Below are 20,945 nucleotides of genomic sequence, written 5' to 3' on the forward strand. Positions count from 1 at the left end.
GAAGGCACTGGCAAATTATAGATGAATGTATTGAAATCAAAGTGCTATGGCCCCTGATTCATTCTTCAAGTTTTTTTTTTTTTTTTTCTCTCTCTCACATTAGAAACATGTAAACTGATTGCTTACAACTTCAGTTCAGTTCAGTCCTTCAGTTGTGTTCGACTCTGCAGCCCCATGAACCGCAGCATGCCAGGCCTCCCTGTCCATCACCAACTCCTGGAGTTTACCCAAACTCATGTCCATTGAGTCAGTGATGCCGTCCAACCATCTCATCTCATTCTCTGTCATCCCTTCTCCTCTTGCCCTCAATCTTTTCTAGCATCAGGGTCTTTTCCAATGAGTCAGCTCTTTGCATGAGGTGGCCAAAGTATTGGAGTTTCAGCTTCAGCATCAGTCCTTCCAATGAACACCCAGGACTGATCTCCTTTAGGATGGACTGGTTGGATCTCCTTGCAGTCCAAGGGAATCTCGGGAGTCTTCTCTAACACCACAGTTCAAAAGCATCAATTCTTCGGCACTCAGCATTCTTTATAGTCCAACTCACACATCCATACATGACTACTGGAAAAACTATAGCCTTGTCTAGGTGGAACTTTGTTGACAAAGTAATGTCTCTGCTTTTTAATATGCTGTCTAGTTTGGTGATAACTTTCCTTCCAAGGAGTAAGTGTCTTTTAATTTCATTGCTGCAATCACCATCTACAGTGATTTAGGAGCCACAAAAAATAAAGTCAGCCACTGTTTCCCCATCTATTTCCCATGAAGTGATGGGACCAGATGCCATGATCTTCATTTTCTGAATGTTGAGCTTTAAGCCAACTTTGTCACTCTCCTCTTTCACTTTCATCAAGAGGCTTTTTAGTTCCTCTTCACTTTCTACCATAAGGGTGGTGTCATCTGCATATCTGAGGTTATTGATATTTCTCCCGGCAATCTTGATTCCAGCTTGTGCTTCTTCCAGCCCAGTGTTTCTAATGATGTACTCTGCATAGAAGTTAAATAAGCAGGGTGACAATATACAGCCTTGACGTACTCCTTTTCCTATTTGGAACCAGTCTGTTGTTCCATGTCCAGTTCTAACTGTTGCTTCCTGACCTGCATACAGGTTCCTCAAGAGGCAGGTCAGGTGGTCTGGTATTCCCATCTCTTTCAGAACTTTCCACAGTTTATTATGAACCACATAGTCAAAGGCTTTGGCATAGTCGATAAAGCAGAAGTAGATATTTTTCTGGAACTCCCTTGCTTTTTTGATGATACAGCAGATGTTGGCAATTTGATCTCTGGTGTTCTTCCTCTTTACACAGCATTATTTAATGCTAGATTATTCATGAATATGTATAAATCCTTTTTATAAAGCTGAGAACTGTTAAATTAGATAAATCTAATTTATAAAAAATAATCCTGAATGAATTCAAGGTAGAAAGAATTAACCTAAGGAAGAAAATACTAAAATAAGGGCAAATATAGGCTACTGGAAATAAATCATTTGCATTTGAAACTTTGAAAAAATCTTTTGGCACCATTTATGCTCCCTTCCCCCTTCATTTTCCTTTTTTACTTTTGTTTCTTCTGTTGTTATTTGTAAGGGTAATTTATGATCATGATAACGAAATAATATAAAGATGTATAAAGAAAACTTTTATGATATCCCCTCTCTCCAACTATTAATGGGCTTTCCTTGTGGCTCAGCTGGTAAAGAATCTGCCTGCAATGCGGGACCCCTGGGTTCGATCCCTGGGTTGGAAAGATCCCTTGGAGAAGGGAAAGGCTATCCACTCCAGTATTCTGGCCTGGAAAATTCCATGGTCTGTATAGTCCATGGGGTCTCAAAGAGTTGGACATGACTGAGTGACTTTCACTTTCAATAGCCTAGAATAAATGTTTTTTTGGTTCCTTTTTGTGATCCATACTAAGATATATATGCATATATATATCTTGATAGACATATACATATGCATATATATCTTTATATATATTTTTATGTATGTATATAAAACACATATATTCATATATCTACATGGAGGTAATTTTTGGTTATTTTTTAAAATTAGGATTACAATATTACAGATTCTGTATCTATTATGCTGGATTCTCTTTTGGCCTATGCTTTCATTTTTCTTTGCTATACCCCAAATTTTCTTTCTTGAAGAAATTCAACGAGTTTCTTTTTTCACTTTACATAACATAGGATTTTCTGTGGGGTGATGAATATAGATCCAAACTCACTTTAAAAAACAAAACTGTAATATTTCATATTACGTAGCTATCACAATTTATTCAGGTAATGGATAGATATTACATAAGAAATGCATCCTCACTTCTTAGGGGAGAAAAGTGCATTTAAGCTTTGTTTCAAGGTCCTAACACATAAGAGGAAAAAGGCAAGAACTTTCCTCTAAACTTTATTTTGTACACATGTATACACTCTTTATAGAGGTTTCTTATTTCAAACATTTTAGGAATACTGTTAGATAATTAATAAGCCATGAAACAGTGGTTATTGTGAAAATTGATAATGATTTAAAAATGTAACAGCTAATGTAAATGGTTCACCAGGAAGCTTATTAAATCTTTCATAAATGTCCATTGTACTTAAAATCTAGTGAAGCTCATTTTGTCTTGGGGCTGTTAGATGAGCAATACACTTGGATATCTCTTACTGTAGTAGATTTTAAAAAGGCAATTTTTGTCTGTAAACCCAAATATAATGCACTGTGTTTTGGGTTAGCATTTTCTTTCACAATACTTAAATCACTACAAATAACCAGCAGTCAAAGGACTACTGCATAAATCTTTATGTACTGCCACATTACTCAAAGTGGGGTTCCTGAGTTAGAGGGTATGCTTTTTTTACTTTTTAATAGAGAGTGGCAGATTACCTTCCCTAAGAGGTAAAGCACTTCATATTACCTTGTTTTCTCAAGTTGTTAATATTACTTTAGAAATATTACTTTATTTTAGAAATATTACTTTAGAAAGGGATATTAGGGAATATGCTGACTTTAAGCTGCCACCTTTCTAGCTGGCTCCTTATTTTAAAATATGATATAAATAAATAGCTTAAATTATTCCCATCTGATCTTAATTTGTTCTTGAGATGAGAACTTAGAAATTGTATACAGTCCAAACACAAGTCCCCTTTAGCTCCTGCTCAGATAGATTTTTTTTTTACCTATTTTCTCCAAATTGCTCTCAGAGATGAATGGGACTTGTGGGTTTAGAAGACAAACAGATGAACACAATTGTAAGAGTAGATGTTTCTCTATTTGGATCACAAGGAGGAAAACACACATTAACTTTCATCACAGCTCTTGATTAGGTAGCTTTTTCAGTTAGGTTTTCTATCTCTGGTGATTTACCTATTGGTGAAGAATAAGTAGAACAATATTATGGGGCTAGAGTGAGATGGGAGGGGAAGAAAATGAAAAGGCAGCAAAGTAAAGAAGGTTAGTTTGAATTCCAAGTTGTAATCTCCTATGTGCCTGATGCGCTGTGGGATCTAAATGAGTACTTACTGACATTTAGAGGTAGTATAAGACCTCCTTTGCTCCTACATTGAATAAAAGACCTATTTTTAACTGAAAGATGAAGTGATACTCAGCACTTTCTGTGCTGACTCTGAAAAGAGGTTCTTTGTTGTGATTCTTCAGAGGATGGGTTAAAAAAAAACAAAACACCTAACTGATAAAACGTGTGCTTGGCCCCCCAGTCATGTCTGATTCTTTGTGACCCCATGGACTGTACCTTACTAGACTTCTCTGTTTAGGGGATTTTCCAGGCAAGAATACTGGAGTCAGTTGCCATGCCCTTCTCCACAAGATCTTCCTGACCCAGGGAAAGAACCTGTGTCTCCTGTTTGGCAGACAGATTCTTTACCACTGAGCTACCTGCAAAGTTGCAACTTTAAAATGAGACTTGGTTAAAACATTGGTTTTCACTTAAAAAATTATGGCCTGTTAAATATCAAATGTTTGTGTTTCCTCACATTCATATGTTGAAGCTCTAATCTCCAATATGGTGTGTATTTAGAAATTGGGCCTTAATTGGGAAGTAATTAGGATCAGATGAGATCATGAAGGTGGGTTCTTGGTCCAGTGAGATTAGTGCTCTTTTAAATAGATACCACAGACTGCCCTCTCTCTCTCACTTCATGCACTTGTAGTGAGCAAAGACCGAATGGAAAAGCAGCAAGAAAGAAGCTGTCTGTGAGTGAGGAAGAGCGCTCCTATCATAACTAGGACTTATGATTGTCTGTGCATGTGTGCATGCTGTTCTTCAGTTGTGTCCATCTCTTTGCAACCCTATGGACTGTAGCCTACCGGGGTCCTCTGTCCATGGGATTCTCCAGGCAAGAATACTGGAGTGGTTGCCATGACCTCCTCCAGAGGATCTTCCCAACCCAGGGATGCCACCCAGGTCTCTTATGCCTCCTGCACTGGCAGGTGGGTTCTTTACAACTAGTGCCACATAGAAAGCCCATCACTGTCTGAAATCATATTATATATTAATGGATTGATTGTCTATAAGTCTAGAATGTAAACTCCACTGAAGACTTGCTTTTTCTCTTCAGTGTTGTATCCCTGAAACTCACAAATAGTGCCTGGCACATAGTAAGTGCTCAATAAATATTTCTTGAACAAGAGAATGAACTAACTGGAAACCAGACTTATTCCCCAAGTTTGAGTCCTTCTCTTGGACACCAGTCTGGTATTCTAGAAGTTCTGAGTAAGATCATTCCCCTATTCTGGCCAGTGTCCACACAGAGATTGTAAATAGCCCATAAACCCTGGGTCTAAATCAAGGAACACTTGCCTGGGATTCCAGGGCTCAGTTCTTTATGAGTCCTCTGTTCCCATTGCCCACCTACCTGATCATGATAGACTCCTTTGTCTGTATGGTAGACTCCATCTCACCTCTGTTTCTAGCAGCTGATGCTTGCCTGTGCTTTTCACATCCACCTGATGGTCTCATCCTAGTTTACACGGACTCCCAGCCTAGCCCAGTCGAATCCACTTGATGTTTCTCAAAGAATGGTAGAAGATATGGTATGCTGCTGCTGCTGCTGCTGCTGCTAAGTCACTTCAGTCGTGTCTGACTCTGTGCGACCCCATAGACGGCAGCCCACCAAGCTCCCCTGTCCCTGGGATTCTCCATGCAAGAACACTGGAGTGGGTTGCCATTTCCTTCTCCAATGCATGAAAGTGAAAAGCGAAAGTGAAGTTGCTCAGTCCTGTCTGACTCTTAGCGACCCCATGGACTGCAGCCCACCAGGCTCCTCCGTCCATGGGATTTTCCAGGCAAGAGTACTGGAGTTGGGTGCCATTGCCTTCTCCGGAAGATATGGTATAGGTGGTATATTTTCATTTTTATAATGTGTTTGTTCCTTGATATGTATTATAGTAGGATTCACATATCAAACAAATTTAAGTAAAAAAGATAACATACTGCATGATTTATTTGGTGATGTTGACTTACCTGTTTATTTATTCCTATATATTTAAAAAAATTATAGATCTATTTATTTTTGCCTGTGCTGGCTATTTGTTGCTTTGCACGGGCTTTCTCTAGTTGCTATGAGCAGGGGCTACTCTTCATTGAAGTGTACGGTTTCTCACTGTGGTGGCTTCTTTGGTTGTGGAGCACAGGCTCTAGGTGCGTGGGCTTCAGTAATTGCAGCAAGTAGGCTCAGTAGTTAGAGCACACAGGCTTAGTTGTTCCACGGCATATGGAATCTTCCCAGACTAGGGACAAACCTGTGTCCCTGCATTGGCAGGCAGACTCTTCTCCACGGCACCACCAGGGAAGTCCTATTTAAGCAACTATTGAAGTATAGTTGATTTACAGTGTTGTGCTAGCTTCAGGTGTACAGCAGAGTGATTCAGTTTTGTATAGAGATATTCAGATTCTTTTCCCTTATAGATTATTACATAGTGTCAAGTATAGTTCCCTGTGTTATAGAGTAGGTCCTTATTGGTTATCTATTTTATATTCAGTAATGTGTTTATATTAATTCTAAACTCCTGAAGTATTCCCCCACTTTGGTAACCATAAGTTTGTTATGTCTGTGAGACTATTTCTGTTTTGCCTATTAGGTCATTTGTATCATTTTTTTTAGAGTCCACATAAAAGTGATAAGTCTTTAGGTCCATACATTGTTGCAAATGGCATTATTTCATTTTTTCATGGCTGGAGTAATATTCCACATTATAAATAGCATACTGTATGATTCTTTAAAAAGAAAAAAACAGGCTGGAAGAGGCCGATTTATAGGGACAGGAATCAGATCTCTGATTGCCAAAACCTGGGGAAAGAGGTGGATATGGACAATAAAAATAGGCCCAAGGGAAATTCTGGGATGATAGAAATATGTATCTTGATTGTGGTGATGGTTACACAACTGTGTTTATTAAAATTTATCAAACTCAACACCTTAAAAGAGTGAATTTTACTGTATGTAGACTATATCTCAATAACCTGCCAAAAATCAAATCAAAAGCATTAGTGTAAAGACAATATCCAGTGTTTAACTGTAAAGGTGGTATGCAGCAATGGTAAAAGATGGCAAGCAAATGATCAGAAATTGTAAAACAGTGTACTTAATGATATTTCAAAACTGGAGCATTGCTTAATATTGCATTAGATCATTACTTAGAGTATTACTGTCTCCCTCTGTTTTTACATTTCGTCTGTGGATTGAACATCATTTCAGGTCCCTATGGCCTCCTCTAGCCCCCTACTGCTATAGGACTCTGAGTAGTTACACATGTGTGCCACTCAACTGTGTCTTGCTCCGTACAATCAAACCACTTGATTCCTACTGATGTGCACCAACTCATTGGAAAAGACCCTGATGCGGGAAAAGATTGAGGGGAGGAGAAGAGGTACAGAGGATAAGACGGTTAGATAGCATCACTGACTCAATGGACATGAGTTTGAGCAAACTCTAGGAGATAGTGAGGGACAGGGAGGCCTAGCATGATTGCAGCCGTGGGGTCACAAAGAGTCAGACAAGACTTCGTGACTGAACACAGCAATGGTACATAATGTAGGGCTTCCCAAGTGGCACTAATGGTAAAGAAGCTGCCTACCAATGCGGGAGACATGAGATATGGGTTCAATCCCTGGTCAGGAAGATCCCCTGGAGGAGGGCATGGCAACCCACTCCAGTATTCCTGCCTGGAAAATTCCATGGACAGAGGAGCCTGGCAGGATATAGTCCATAGGGTCTCACAGAATTGGACATGACTTAGCAACTTAGCATGCATGCATACATAATATAAAATTTACCTTATTAATTGTGATATAATTGACACATAACTTCATATTAGTTTCAGGTGTACAACATGATAATTTGATATTTGTATATATTGCAAAATGATCACAACAGTAAGTCAATATCCATCAGCTCACACAATTAATCTTTTTTCTTATAATGAGAACTTTTAAGATCTGCTGTCTTAGTAACTTTCAAACATATAATACAGTATTATTAACTATAGTCGCCACATTGTACATGTGGAAGTTTGTACCTTTTGATCACTTTCATGCATTTTGCTCACCTCCCACCTTGCAACCACCAATCTTTTCTCTGTATTTATGAGTTCAGTTTTTTTTTTTTTTAATTTCACATTAACAAGATCATACAGTATTTATCTTTCTATGTCTGACATTTTACTTAGCATAATTCCCTCAAGACCCATCCATATTATTATAAATGGCAGGATTTTCTTCTTTGTTATGGTTGAATAATATTCCTATATATGTGTGTGTATATCACATTTTAAACCATTTTAAAGTATACAGTTCAGTTGTATTAAATACATTTTATTGTTGTGCAAATATCACCACCATCCAGAACTTTTCATTTTATACAGCTGAATCCCCATTTCCATGAAATAATAACTCTTTATCTAACCCCCATCCCACACCCCAGTAATGTTTTGTTCTTTCTGGGTAACCAACACCCAAACTCTGTTCTGTACCCAGTCTGCCTTTGTCCTTTACTAAAATGGAGAATCTATGAAAAATAGCTTTACTAAGTTAGGACATGAATTATAGTTTTTGTTCTTTTATTTCTTCTTTCTTGGACTGATTTCTTCTCCTTTAAAAAATTCATTTAGCACAAAGGTGGGGGTTCTCCTGTGCTTTTGCATATGGTGTGTCCTCTTGAGCATTCTGTTTTGCTCAGTGGGAGAAACTGACCTTATATTAACTTTATATTGATAAGAACAAGGTTGCTGTATGGGGACAATGCAAAATTTTCATTAATTTTTAAGCTATATGATGTTTACAAATGCTGGCTAAGTGCTTCGGGATCTCTAGGGGATGTGAATCTACTCTCCTCTATCTATGGTTTCTTTGGAAAAGTCTGAAAAGGCCAGTGTTAAAGCCACCCCTTGGCCTCTTTGGCTTTGGTCTCTTTTAGTAAGTGAACTTGAACATGGTGGTCTTCTGTCCCTTTCCTATGACTCTGAGTGTTTCTGGCCTTGCCTTGGCCACTTGGTTCTCACCTCTTGAGTTCTTGACCTTTCTTCTTCTTTTCTGATTCTTTCTGATTCGGATTTTTTTTTTTTTTTGCCTGCACCTCACAACTTATTGGGATTTTAGTTCCCTGACAAGGGATTGAACCCTGGGCCCTCAGTAGTGAGAGCTCGGAATCCTAACCATTGGATCACCAGGGAATCCCTTGGTTTAGATTTTTTATCTCTAAGTTTTTACTGATCTAAACTCTGTTTAAAATCTCAGCCTAAGGCACCTGGGTCCTCCTGACATTTGGGCAAAATGAAAGCAAAGGCTGAAAACCATATAAGACTTTCAGTTCCTTGGACATCATTTCCTCATTCTTGCTTTTACTCCTGTGCTTCTTTCTCTCCATGTTTTGGATTATCTCCATGTAGTTATTTTAAATGGCTGTTTCATAGGCAGCCTTTGCATTTCAAAATGTCTCCATACTTTTCCTGTTTTGCAGGCAAGCTTTTCTTACTAGGGTTGCTGCCGTATGCTAATTTACTGTCCTTTAACAATAAGATTTCTTGTTTTCCCCAGATTTTTCGAAACCTGAGAATTAAATTTCCAGAAAGGCCAAACCACTGCATTTCATCTTGCCTAATTTGTCATTTGGGCAGGCTTCCCGCTGCAAAATCAGCATGAGGGGTTTTTTTTGGTATTTTTTTTTGTTAAAGAAAAAGAAAGCAATATGATTCTTTGGCACACTCACCATGACTTTCCCACCAATCTGATAAAATTCCATCCCTCCACTCCCCAAAAGAAAATTTTGAGCTAAACTTTCAATTTTTTTTTTGGAAACGAGCTTAAACAAATGCACTCAATTTTGGGAAACATCTCTAAGCAAGGCAGGCTGAGCTACATTCCTGCATTTCTCATGCTGTAGTGGGAAAAGTTCATGAATGTAAGCGAGTGCTTTTCTAAAGTTATCTGTGAAGGGAAAGGAATAATTACTTCTGTGTGGTTCAAACCTGGGCACCATCCAGGTTCCCCCAATTAGCTGTGAGAACAGTGCCTGCTATTGTGTATCAGGTTTACCTTGAATTCTCTAAGGACTCGTGCTTTTCTGATCACTATGAGTATTAGAAAGCAGGATCCTACAAGATTCTTCTTTCTTGTCTTGAAGCAAAAGGGGCCCATATGACTACAAGAGAGCTTTTGAGACAAACAACTGCTGTAAGCATTTAATTACCAGGGGTGGAAAGGGAATGGTTATGTCATTTTTAATAGAAAAAATCAGAAACTTCTGCATTATGAGGGTGGCTGGATATAGATACTTTTTCATGCATGGGGAAACGGGGGGAGTTTTAAAATTTATTTTTTCTTTACTTGGGTAGCCCTGTTTTTCAGTTTTACTTGCCCTTCCAAAGTCACACTGGCTTAGGGGTAATATGAAGATGAAAATAAGTCACAAATAGGCTCTACCTCTACAAACTCTGAAAATTCCAGATTCTCAAATTCTTCTTAGATAGTATTGGAAGAAATCCACATGGACCCATGTGCTTCCTGGATGCTACATGGCACCTGCCATTTCCCTCCTTTTCAGGTGTGGTTCACACTGGAAGGAAAAGGCTGTCACTTTTTTGTTTTACCTTTTCTGATGACCCTGATACCTAGTGTTAAGGCTCTGCTGTCTGTGGTAGGAGCATCATTGTTAATCCTTACCTGTCGTGACACCACTGCCAGTTGGGATGCCTGCTGCAGTGGTGGTGCTTGGCAAATCTCATGCTACGGCTGCCAGTGGCTCTTGCTCATGGTGCTCACCTCTGCACAGAGGTAGTTCTGGGAAAGCCATTGACTCCTCTGTGCTCTCAATGCCCCATGGAGTGTCTGTTTCTTTCCTTTCAATAAACCTATCTCAACTTAGGACATGAGGCATGTGTCCTTAAGACTGGAAGGGTAATCTGTGCAACAGGCACATATTTTATTCAGAAATCATCTTCCTCTCTTATCTGGCTCCTTATTGTGAAATGGACCTAGCATCATCAACCTTGGTAATTTCTCCTATGACTCCTTTGACCCTGGTTCACATAGCCTCTGTTCTCAGTTATGCCTGGGTATGTCTTAGTCTTAGGGTGAGAACAATTGAACTTGCGTAACTGCACGTACTTGACTTCATTCCATGTAGGTGCAATTAGATGAGCTAAGAATTGTAGCATTCTGCAAGACCTGTCCAACACACGGATCAGAATGAGGTCTTGTCCTCACCTACCTGGGCAAGGTCAGGCCTATGTTTTGTGTATATGTGGGTGTGGTGAGGTAGAAATTCTAGCTTCCATTTCAGCATATCTTTTGTACAATAACTCTCAAATATATGGTTCCAGTCTAGACCTTTCTCTGTGTCTGATTCTCATCTTCCCTACAAAATGATTCTCCTCTTATGAGCCCTGTTTCCATCAATGGACCAACGAGTTTCTGTGCTAGAATCACCCTTACATCCTCCAACCCCCCACAACCAAAAACAGTTACCAAATTAAACACTAAACCTCTGATAATTCTAATATTAGTGGAGAGGAATAAAAGGTAAGGACTATGAGACCTCTCAGGAAAAAAGTACTGGACAATAATAATCTCATAATTGAAACATTGAAGTAATACTCCTGTCTGAATAGGAGGAAAACATTTCCCTTGTGAATATCATGGGATGAAACCAGTCAAAATTCTTTTCCTCTCACTTATTTGTATCTTCAGTATTTTGGCCAACCTGATGTGAAGAGCTGACTCATTTGAAACGACCCTGAGGTTGGGAAAGATTGAAGGCAGGAGGAGAAGGGGACGACAGAGGATGGAATGGTTAGATGGCATCACCGACTCAGTGGACATGAGTGTGGATAAACTGCAGGAGTTGGTGATGGACAGGGAGGCCTGGTGTGCTGCGGTTCGTGGGGTCGCAAACAGTCGGACACGACTGAGCGACTGAACTGGTTAATATCTTTAATAGCCAAAACAATGTAGGCTTTAACTTTACCATATTTAGGACATGGAAAAGAATATATTGTCCTAAAAATAAGCACGCTTGAGGAGTACACATTTAGTGAAATTGCTGCAAGTGTGCATGCTTTCCCCTTTAGTGCAAGGTAAGGAAATTCCTGGGTGTAATTGCTTAGAACATGGTGACTGTATCCTGCGTTGTACACTTAAATACATCTTATAGGATTTAAAAAGAATTGATGACCCATCTGTAAATGTCCCTTAAGAAATTATTCAAGATAGAAGATAGATCTATTTGCTGAGAGCTGTCTAGGTCTGTTGAAAGCAGGAAGGTCTCTGAACCATCCAGGATTCCCTGGGGTCCTGGGCAGGGGAAAGGAAGCCTCCCATTCAGATGGACTCCTTGTTTTCTGCGACTAGAGACCAAGGGTGCTATGGGCTTCATCCTGTCTGTAAGTTCAGTTGAGTGTGGAATTGAGTGATGGAATTGAGTGATGGATGAGGAAAGCCTTGCCTCATCAGAACCTGTGAATTAACAGTTTAACCAACTGAACATCGAATTCAACTAGTTAAACATCTAACCAAACTACTTTTAAACTTCTGCTGCAAACCCCGATTGTTCTCTGCAGGTTAGTTTTATATGAGCGCAAATAGCTGCAGAAGATTTCAGGTATCTTGGGATATCTACTGTTATCTTAAGATATTTATTCTAAAACAAGGTAAAAAGACCCTTTTAAGATGTTTAGAAGTTCTTTACTTCTATCTCTCACATTAAAATGGAGTCTTAGATCCTAAAACTATGTAATATATTATAATTCATGCTCTGGTTGAAGAGAGAGTTATAATTTTCCAAAAGCAAACTATCCTGAGAGTTCAGTAAGGGGTTCCCTTACTGAAACAATATTTTGCAGTTTTTAGTCCTGCAACCAAAGGACTACTGAACATTGATTTATTTACAATGAGGCATTAGTACAAAGCTTAGTTAAGTCAGCACAAATAAATGTTGAGCCAGAGGAGTTTTGGGTATTGGCTTTCCAGCCTAATAGTTACATGGCTTTAGACAACTGATTTAAATATGCTCTTTTTTTCCTTTTAGAGTATTTCTCCATTTACTTAGATTTTATTTGATTTTTTCCCACACTGTTTCATAGTCTTCTGGACATATGTACATATTTTGTTAGATTTATAATTAGGTATTTCATTTATTGATGCTACTGTAAATGGAATTGTTAAAAATTTCAGTTCTGTATAATAGGTTCCAGTTTCATCCATCTCATTAGAACTGATTCAAATGTATTCTTTTTAATGGCTGAGTAATACTCCGTTGTGTATATGTACCACAGCTTTCTTATCCATTCATCACGGTACTGGATGCTTGGGGCTGGCTGGTGCACTGGGATGACCCAGAGGGAAGGTAGGGGAGGGAGGAGGGAGGAGGGTTCTGGATGGGGAACGCGGGTATACCTGTGGTGGATTCATTTCGATATTTGGCAAAACTAATACAATATTGTAAGGTTTTAAAATAAAATAAAATTAAAAAAAATTAAAATTAAAAAAAAAAATTTTCAGTTCTAAATACCTGGAACCAACATCATATTGTATATCAAATATATTTCAATAAAAATTCGTTAGTCAAAAATGTCAATTCTGATTGTTCATTATTAGTGTAGAGAAAACACACTGACTTTTGTGTATTGACACTGTACTTTGCTATTTGTTTTCTCTGTTCACTGTCATCATGACATGAGATATTGAATTCATTTCCACTTCCCTCCATCCCCCATGGTACTACAGATTTCTTATTATCCTTTTTCCTTAAAAGGATTTTATTGTTGTAAGAATGCTAAAAGTTTAATGCACAATACAGTATAGTTATCTATACGAGCAATGTTGAACAGCAGATCTTTAGAACTTATTTGTCTCGCATAACTGAAACTATACCCATTGAACATCAAAGACCTAAACATTCTGAACTTCAGTGTTTCTTTTTCTTAGTGTCAATAGGTTTTATTGGAACACTGCTACCACATTAACTTATACATCATGTATGGCTGCCTTGGCATTGGAATGCAAGCTTTTCCACCCATCTTTATTGAGATATAATTTACATATAGCAGTGTAAGTTTAAGGCATACACCATGGTAATTTGATATATGTATACAGTTGTGAAATGGTTATCTCAATGAGGCTAGTTAGCACTTCCATCTTAGATCTCAGAAACATATTCATCTTAGAACTGAAAGTTTGCACTTTCTGTCAATATCACCCCTTTGCTCCACCTCTAAACCTCTGACAACCATCATTCTGCTCTCTGCTCTGGTGAGTTTCACTTTTTAAAATTCCACATGAGTGAGACCAAATAGTATTTGTCTTTCTCTGAGACTTACTCTACTTAGCCTATTGCCCTCAAGGTCCATCCATGTTGTCACAAAAGGCAAGCTTTCCTTCTTTTTACTAACTGAATAATATTTTATTGTATTTATAAACACATCACTTTATCCCTTCATCTGTTGGTGAACACTTGAGTTGTTTCCATGTTTTGCCTATTGTAAGTTATGCTGCAGTGAACACGGAGTGCAGATATTGCTTCAAGAGAGTGATTTCGTTTCCTTTGGATATCTACCCAGAAGTGGGATTGCTGGATCAGATAGTAGTCCTCTTTTAGTTTTTTGAAGAAATTCCATACTGTTCTCCCTATAGGCTGCACCAATTTATATTCCTACCAATAGAGTACAAGATCAAGCTGCGTTTCTTATCTGTGAAAAGGAGCAAATAATACCTACCTAAATTGTCAAGGCTAGGTTTAACATAATGCTTGTAAAGCATTTATGGTAGAGTGCTGTGCTTCCTGTGAACGGAAGCTATTATTAACTACCTTGATTCTGGAGGTGATGAGAACAGTCCTGAATGGAGTTGTTGTCGGTGGAGTGTTTGATTCTGGAGCTAGTACTGACATGCATGTGTACGCGCATGCTCAGTTGTGTCCGACTCTTGGCAACCCCATGGACTGTAGCCTGCCAGGCTCCCCGTCCATTGAATTTTCCAGGCAAGAATACTGCAGTGGGTTGCCATTTCCTACTCCAGATGATCTTCCTGATCCAGAGACTGAACCCACATCTCTTGAGTCTCTTGCATTGGCAGGTGGATTCTTTACCACTCTGCCACCTGGGTAGCCCATAGCACTCACATGTTATATTCTGAGTGTTTATATGCCATTTTCCCCCACTAGATTGTGAATTCCTTAAAGGCAGGTAGGGCCTTATTGGTCTCTGACACCTACTAGGATTCGGATGCTTGTTTCTAAATAAGTAAATAATGAACTCAGATCCTTAACTCAGAGCTGCTTAAAATTATTTAGTAAATAATTTGAAGAAGTCTAGATGTCAAGCTTTTTCCCCCCTCTTTCTCTCTTCTTTGACTAAAAAGCAATGAATCTGGACATTTGGCCCGAGGGAGATTTTGGTAAAGCAATTAACTAGAAATGTACTATTAAATATCAAACCCATTGTAAATTAGCATGAATCTAAGAATTGCGTTTTATGGGAGAATTCTTATGTTGTTTTTTCATGTTTTTCTTTGAAATTATTTTAACAGTTTGCCATAAGTATATTTTGGGTTTAGTCAATTTGTTGTACTGGATGTTTCCCCTAGAGGTAAATGCTTTTGTTGAATAAAACTCACTCATTCCATATCAAATCTACAATATAAGATTATTGAATGTAATTTTTTTTTTTTTTACTTTCTAGCCTGAATTGGAACCTTATGGACATTGAATCTAGAAACATATGCTGATGTGATTTATATGTAGAAAATCTCTGTTCATATTATTAACAAAATCACTATTGTGCTCCAATATTTGTTCTCTGGGGATGAATCTTAGTAAATCACTTCCTGCCATTCGGATACTTCAGATCTCAAACTGCCTGAAGCTTTAACAGATTCACCAGAATAGACAATTCAAAACTCCATGAAGGTTCTGATGACAGGAAAAGTATTCCCCATTTCTCCTGCAAGGCTGGGGAGGGGACAGGAAGGAAAGGAGAGAATTTTAGAATCTGGTTCTTCTATGTCTGAAAGACAGTTCAGATTAATTACTAGTGCCTTAAATAAGAAACAGGAAAACATCCTCCACAGAGACAGTCACTTTAGCCAGCTATAAACATGTGGTACTCATTCACAAGCTTCGAGAGCAGAGAAATTTAGATAGGTCTGAAAAAAGTCAGGCGAGCTTGTCTTTCAAAATGAAAATTGGAAGTAAAATGCATGGTGCTCAGACTTATCCACTCTCTCTGTCTTGAGTCTATCAGTTTAACAACTCTGAAAAGTTTGAGGTTTCCTGAGTATGTGTCTATATGTATGTATTATTCCACCCTCCCCAACTTCTGATAGAACATATTTTACCAGTTTAATTTACAAAGAGAATTCAGTTCTTCCCTGTCATGCTTAACTCACCTATGACATGGGGATTGTACATATATGTCCATCTTTGAAGGAACATTCTCTCACATTCCTTTTCCGAGATGTGCTAACCTGATGTGAAAGGTTAAGTCACTTTCAAAATTTCTTCAAAGCAGGAACGTCTTAGCGGAAGACAGTATGTTATTTATACAGTGACAGGTTATGAAAGCATACCTTTTGTTTGAATAGACAAGATACATCTGAACTTCCATTTCTTTTCCTGTGCAGCCCTGGATTTCTATTATGGGGACTTCGATGGAGAAGGGGTTGAGAGTTTGGAGAAGGTTTGAAGAGGATGTCAGATTGCTTTAGATCTATTATGTTCCAATTCCTGAACACTCAGATTTTATGTACTTGTTGCTACCTGTGAGTCTGAATTCTTGGGAGATAGCCTAAAAATTGGAGAAGGCAATGGCAACCCACTCCAGTACTCTTGCCTGGAGAATCCCATGGATGGAGGAGCCTGGTAGGCTATAGTCCATGGGGTCGCTAAGAGTCAGACATGACTGAGTGACTTCACTTTCACTTTTCACTTTCATGCACTGGAGAAGGAAATGGCAACCCACTCCAGTATTCTTGCCTGGAGAATCCCAGGGACAGAGGAGCCTGGTGGGCTGTCGTCTACGGGGTCGCACAGAGTCAGACACGACTGACGCGACTTAGCAGCAGCAGCAGCAGCAGCCTAAAAATGCTGGCAGGTCTGCCTTCTAGGTTATAGAGGCTGATTCTACTTAGTAACCATTGCTGTGTTGATAGGAGCAGGGACTTGTGTGAGTTAAGATCATTCAAAAGATGAATTTGATGATGCTGACTTTTTTTTCTATGAAGAACTGCTCCTCACATTACATCAGTTAGAAAAAAGTTCATTTTTGAAAAAGGGAATCACAAAAGAAAAGTGGATGGCCTGAGAGGCCGTGTAGTTTTATGCATTGATTCCACCCATAAAGTGGGCGAGGAGCGGGTGGGGCAGGGGTTGATAGTTGCAGCTGATCAGGAGTACATATTCCTTCTGCTTCTCTTTTAGTGTCCTTATAATTTGCTTTTCAAAAACTTAAAGGTAATCTCAGTGGTTCTCGCACTTGTTTAGACCCTGAACATTCTGCACAGACACTTTGAAAGCCCTGAGCTATGTATCACAACACATCATAATAGGAAAAAAAAGATTTAGAAGATTTGGGACCTAAATATTGGGCATGGACTTTATTGGATAGCTTTGTGTCAATTTCTTAACCTTTCTAAATTGCCTAATGGGTAAATAATATTGTTTTTCTCACAAGGTGGTTGTAAGGATCCAGTGAGATCTGATTGAACCATTGAAAATTAACTTTTTTTGGCCTTCACAAACTGCTATTTTAAATGGGCAAATTCATATAAGCAGTGTTTTGTAAATTGTAAAATACCGTTTAAATTGTAGTTAAAATAATATATAAGGTTGCTTTCTCTTCACATTTATGAGGGAGAAGTGGAACTTTCCTAATAGCTGAAGAATAATTGTTACAGGAGGGTGTGTGCAGCTTTTAAAAAGAAAGACTGAGGATGATAATAGTAAGTATGAAAATAAACTTTTATTTTTGGGGCAACCTTTTGTTATCTTAATATGAAATGGTGATTACATTAATCCATTAATGAGCTGTATATATGTGAAATATTCACACCATTCCATGTTAGCAGTTCAGAAACTTAGCCATTGTTGTTAACAAACCATTGTATTTTCAAAGGGCAAAACATTCCCTATTCAAGCCTCTCAATCGAAGCCCTCTAATTTAATAGGATTAATGAGGTCATTTGGATGATAGTCACACATTGTATGAAGGAAAAGTAACTTGATGTTAGGGATCATCTGAAATAAATGATCTGTATAATATTTAAGAAAATAACAAAGAGAAATATAACACTGGCTTTTTTTTAGGTGATTATATAGTTCAAGGTTCAATAAAGTTTAGGAAATAAATTGGGTAACAGTGGTAGGTATTACACTTGATAATATTTCTTTTCTTATGTAGTTGAGATATGTTACACATAAAGCATATTTCTGCTTCCTTTGTTTCAGACTGATGTTCTGAAGCCAGAGTTAATAACTTAGGCTTAAATCCTTTAAAAATGATTGTAACAGTCAAAAGTGGAAGATTTAAAAGTGCAAAATCTCTACATTAACAGAAAAAGATCAATTAGGAAGAGCTAATATTTTCCAAAGATGTAGGAATCCTGTAATTATATGATTTCATGTAAAAATCAAATGAGGGTATTCACACTGAAATTCTCAGACGTGAATGTGTTTTTTGTCTTCGGGTTTGCAGTGAATTATGCAGACTGTTAACCTGTTTGCAGTTGTACTTTTACTGATAAAGATGCTTCATTAAGGACTTGACTTTTTTTTTTTTAAATTTATTGGAGTATAGTTGATTTACAATGTTATGTTAGTTTCTGCTGTACAGCAAAGTGAATCGATTATACATACATACATATGTATTGGGGCTCCCCTGGTGTCTCAGACAGTAAACAATCTACCTGCAGTGCAGGAGACCCAGGTTCGATCCCTAGGTTGGGAAGATCCCCTGGAGAACGTAATGGCTACCCATTCCAGTGTTCTTGCCTGGAGAATTCCATGATGAGAGGAGCCTGGTGCACTACGGTCCATGCAGTCGCAGAGTCAGACATGACTAACTAAACATACACACACACACACACACACACACACGGTCCATGGAGTCACAGAGTCAGACATGACTAACTAAACATACACACACACACACACACACACACACACGGGTGTGTGTGTGTGTGTATATACATATATGTATATATGTATGTGTTTTAAAAATATCTTTTATATCTTTTCCCTTTTAGGTTATTACAGAGTATTGAGTAGAGTTCCCTGTGCTGTACAGTAGGTCCTTATTATGTACCTATTTTATAAATAGTAGTAGCTGCTACTGCTGCTGCTAAGTCACTTAGACTTAAGTGTCCGTCTCTCTGCGACCCCATAGATGGCAGCCCACAAGGCTCCCCGTCCCTGGGATTCTCCAGGCAAGAACACTGGAGTGGGGTGCCATTTCCTCCTCCAATGCATGAAAGTGAAAAGTGAAAGTGAAGTCGCTCAGTCGTGTCCGACTCCTAGTGACCCCGTAGACTGCAGCCTACCAGGCTCCTCTGTCCATGGGATTTTCCAGGCAAGAGTACTGGGGTGGGGTGCCATTGCCTTCTCCAAATAGTAGTATGCATATGTCAATTCCAATCTCCCAGTTTATCCCTCCCCTGCATTTTCGCCTGGTAACTGAGTTTGATTTTTACATCTATAACTATTTCTGTTTTGTAAATAAGCTCATTTGTGTTATTATTATTTTTTTTAGATTTAACATATAAGTGATATCATATAATATTTGTCTTTGATTTACTTCATTCAGTATGACAATTTCTAGGTCTATCTACGTTGCTGCAAATGGCATTATTTCATTCATTTCCATGGCTGAGTAATATTTCTTTGTATATATGTACCACATCTTATTTACCCATGCCTCTGTCGATGTACATTTAGGTTGTTTCCATGTCCTGGCTATTGTAAATGGAGAACAGTGTGGATGTTCCTTAAAAAATCGAAAATAGAGCTACCATATGATCCAGCAACATTGATCCTGTACGTATAGCCAAAGGATACCATCATTTGTAAAGATACAAGCACCCAATGTTCATTGTGGCACTATTTACAAAGACTTGACCTTTTTTTCCTCTCTTTTTCACTGACTAGAGACTTTCCATATGTGCAGAATGTGTGTATGTGATGAAAATTCAGATGTTTTTGAGACTCAATAAAATGAGTTATAACACTGAGAAGTTTCACTATTTGGAATATACTGCTGCTGCTAAGTCGCTTCAGTCATGTCCGACTCTATGTGACCCCATGGACAGCAGCCCACCAGGCTCCTCTGTCCACAGGATTCTCCAGGCAAGAATACGGGAGTGGGTTGCCATTTCCTTCTTCATTGGAATATACTATGTACATACTAAGGGCTTCCCTGGTGGCTCAGTTGTTAAAGAATCTGCCTGCAATGCAGGAGACACAGGTTTGATCCCTGGGTTGGGAAGATCTTCTGGAGAAGGAAATGGCAACCCACTCCAGCATTCTTGCCTAGAAAATCTCATGGACAGAGGAGCCTGGAGGGCTATGATCCATGGGGTTTCAAGAGTCAGACATGGCTTAGTGACTAAACCACCACAATATATTCAGAAACCCAGGAAAGATCTTTCTGAAGGAAACCTGACCTGTGAAGTTGTTCTAAGTGATCCATCTCACTGTGGGGCAAAATCCTAGTGGAAATAAAATTGGTTAGCCAAGATAAGTGTGAATCATACAGACTTGGTTGGAGGCAGGAGAAACGAAGGAGGGGGTGTTTATGTCTCCTTTCCAGCATAAGGATTATTAGCATCTCTTTTTATGTTCAGAACTGCCTCAATATGGATGATAAATTGTATGGCCACCAAAGCTTCAGAGAGTGTTACTTTCTGAAATATAACGTGGGGGCTAGAATACACCAGAACTTCCTTTTCCCCCTCAGGTGGGTACCAGGGCTGTAAGAATGTTCACTGTGCCCCAGTTGTGGTTGATCCTGATGTTATCTTTCTGTACTCCCAAGGTGTTCAGTAGCCTGGTCTTGTCTTCACCTTGTGAACTTGTCTTCAGAGTCAGCAAAAAAAGGATGGGAAACATACCAAGGAACCTGTCAGTGTCAGGGAGAGGAGCAGTAAAGATGGAGTTGGTAGTGGTCTTGGCATGGACCTGGGGTTGAGTTATAGAAAAGCCTGTGGGCTCTTCCAGTGGTGTCCTGTTGAATTACCTTGTCATGATCATAGCACTGGAGTTGGGAATGGTCTAAGAAGTTAATCTAATTTCTCCTTTGGCCTCCAGTAGACCTCAGTTCAGTTTAGTTCAGTCACTTAGTCGTGTCCTACTCTTTGTGACCCCATAGACTGCACATGGCTTCCCTGTCCATCACCAACTCCCAAAGCTTACTCAAACTCATGTCCATCAAATCGGTGATGCCATCCAACCATCT

General features: G+C 38.8%; 1 long non-coding RNA gene across 1 annotated transcript in view; it reads left to right on the forward strand.

Annotated features, from left to right (window-relative positions):
- The window catches only part of LOC133252992 (uncharacterized), a 31,085-nt gene extending 13,644 nt beyond the window's left edge, over positions 1-17,441 (forward strand). The window contains exon 3 of the long non-coding RNA XR_009738142.1: positions 17,395-17,441. This is a non-coding gene — a long non-coding RNA (uncharacterized LOC133252992). The remainder of the gene's footprint in view (positions 1-17,394) is intronic.
- Positions 17,442-20,945: the final 3,504 nt, after the last annotated feature.

Source organism: Bos javanicus, chromosome 8 (genome assembly GCF_032452875.1).
Source record: "Bos javanicus breed banteng chromosome 8, ARS-OSU_banteng_1.0, whole genome shotgun sequence".
NCBI classification, from domain to species: domain Eukaryota; kingdom Metazoa; phylum Chordata; class Mammalia; order Artiodactyla; family Bovidae; genus Bos; species Bos javanicus.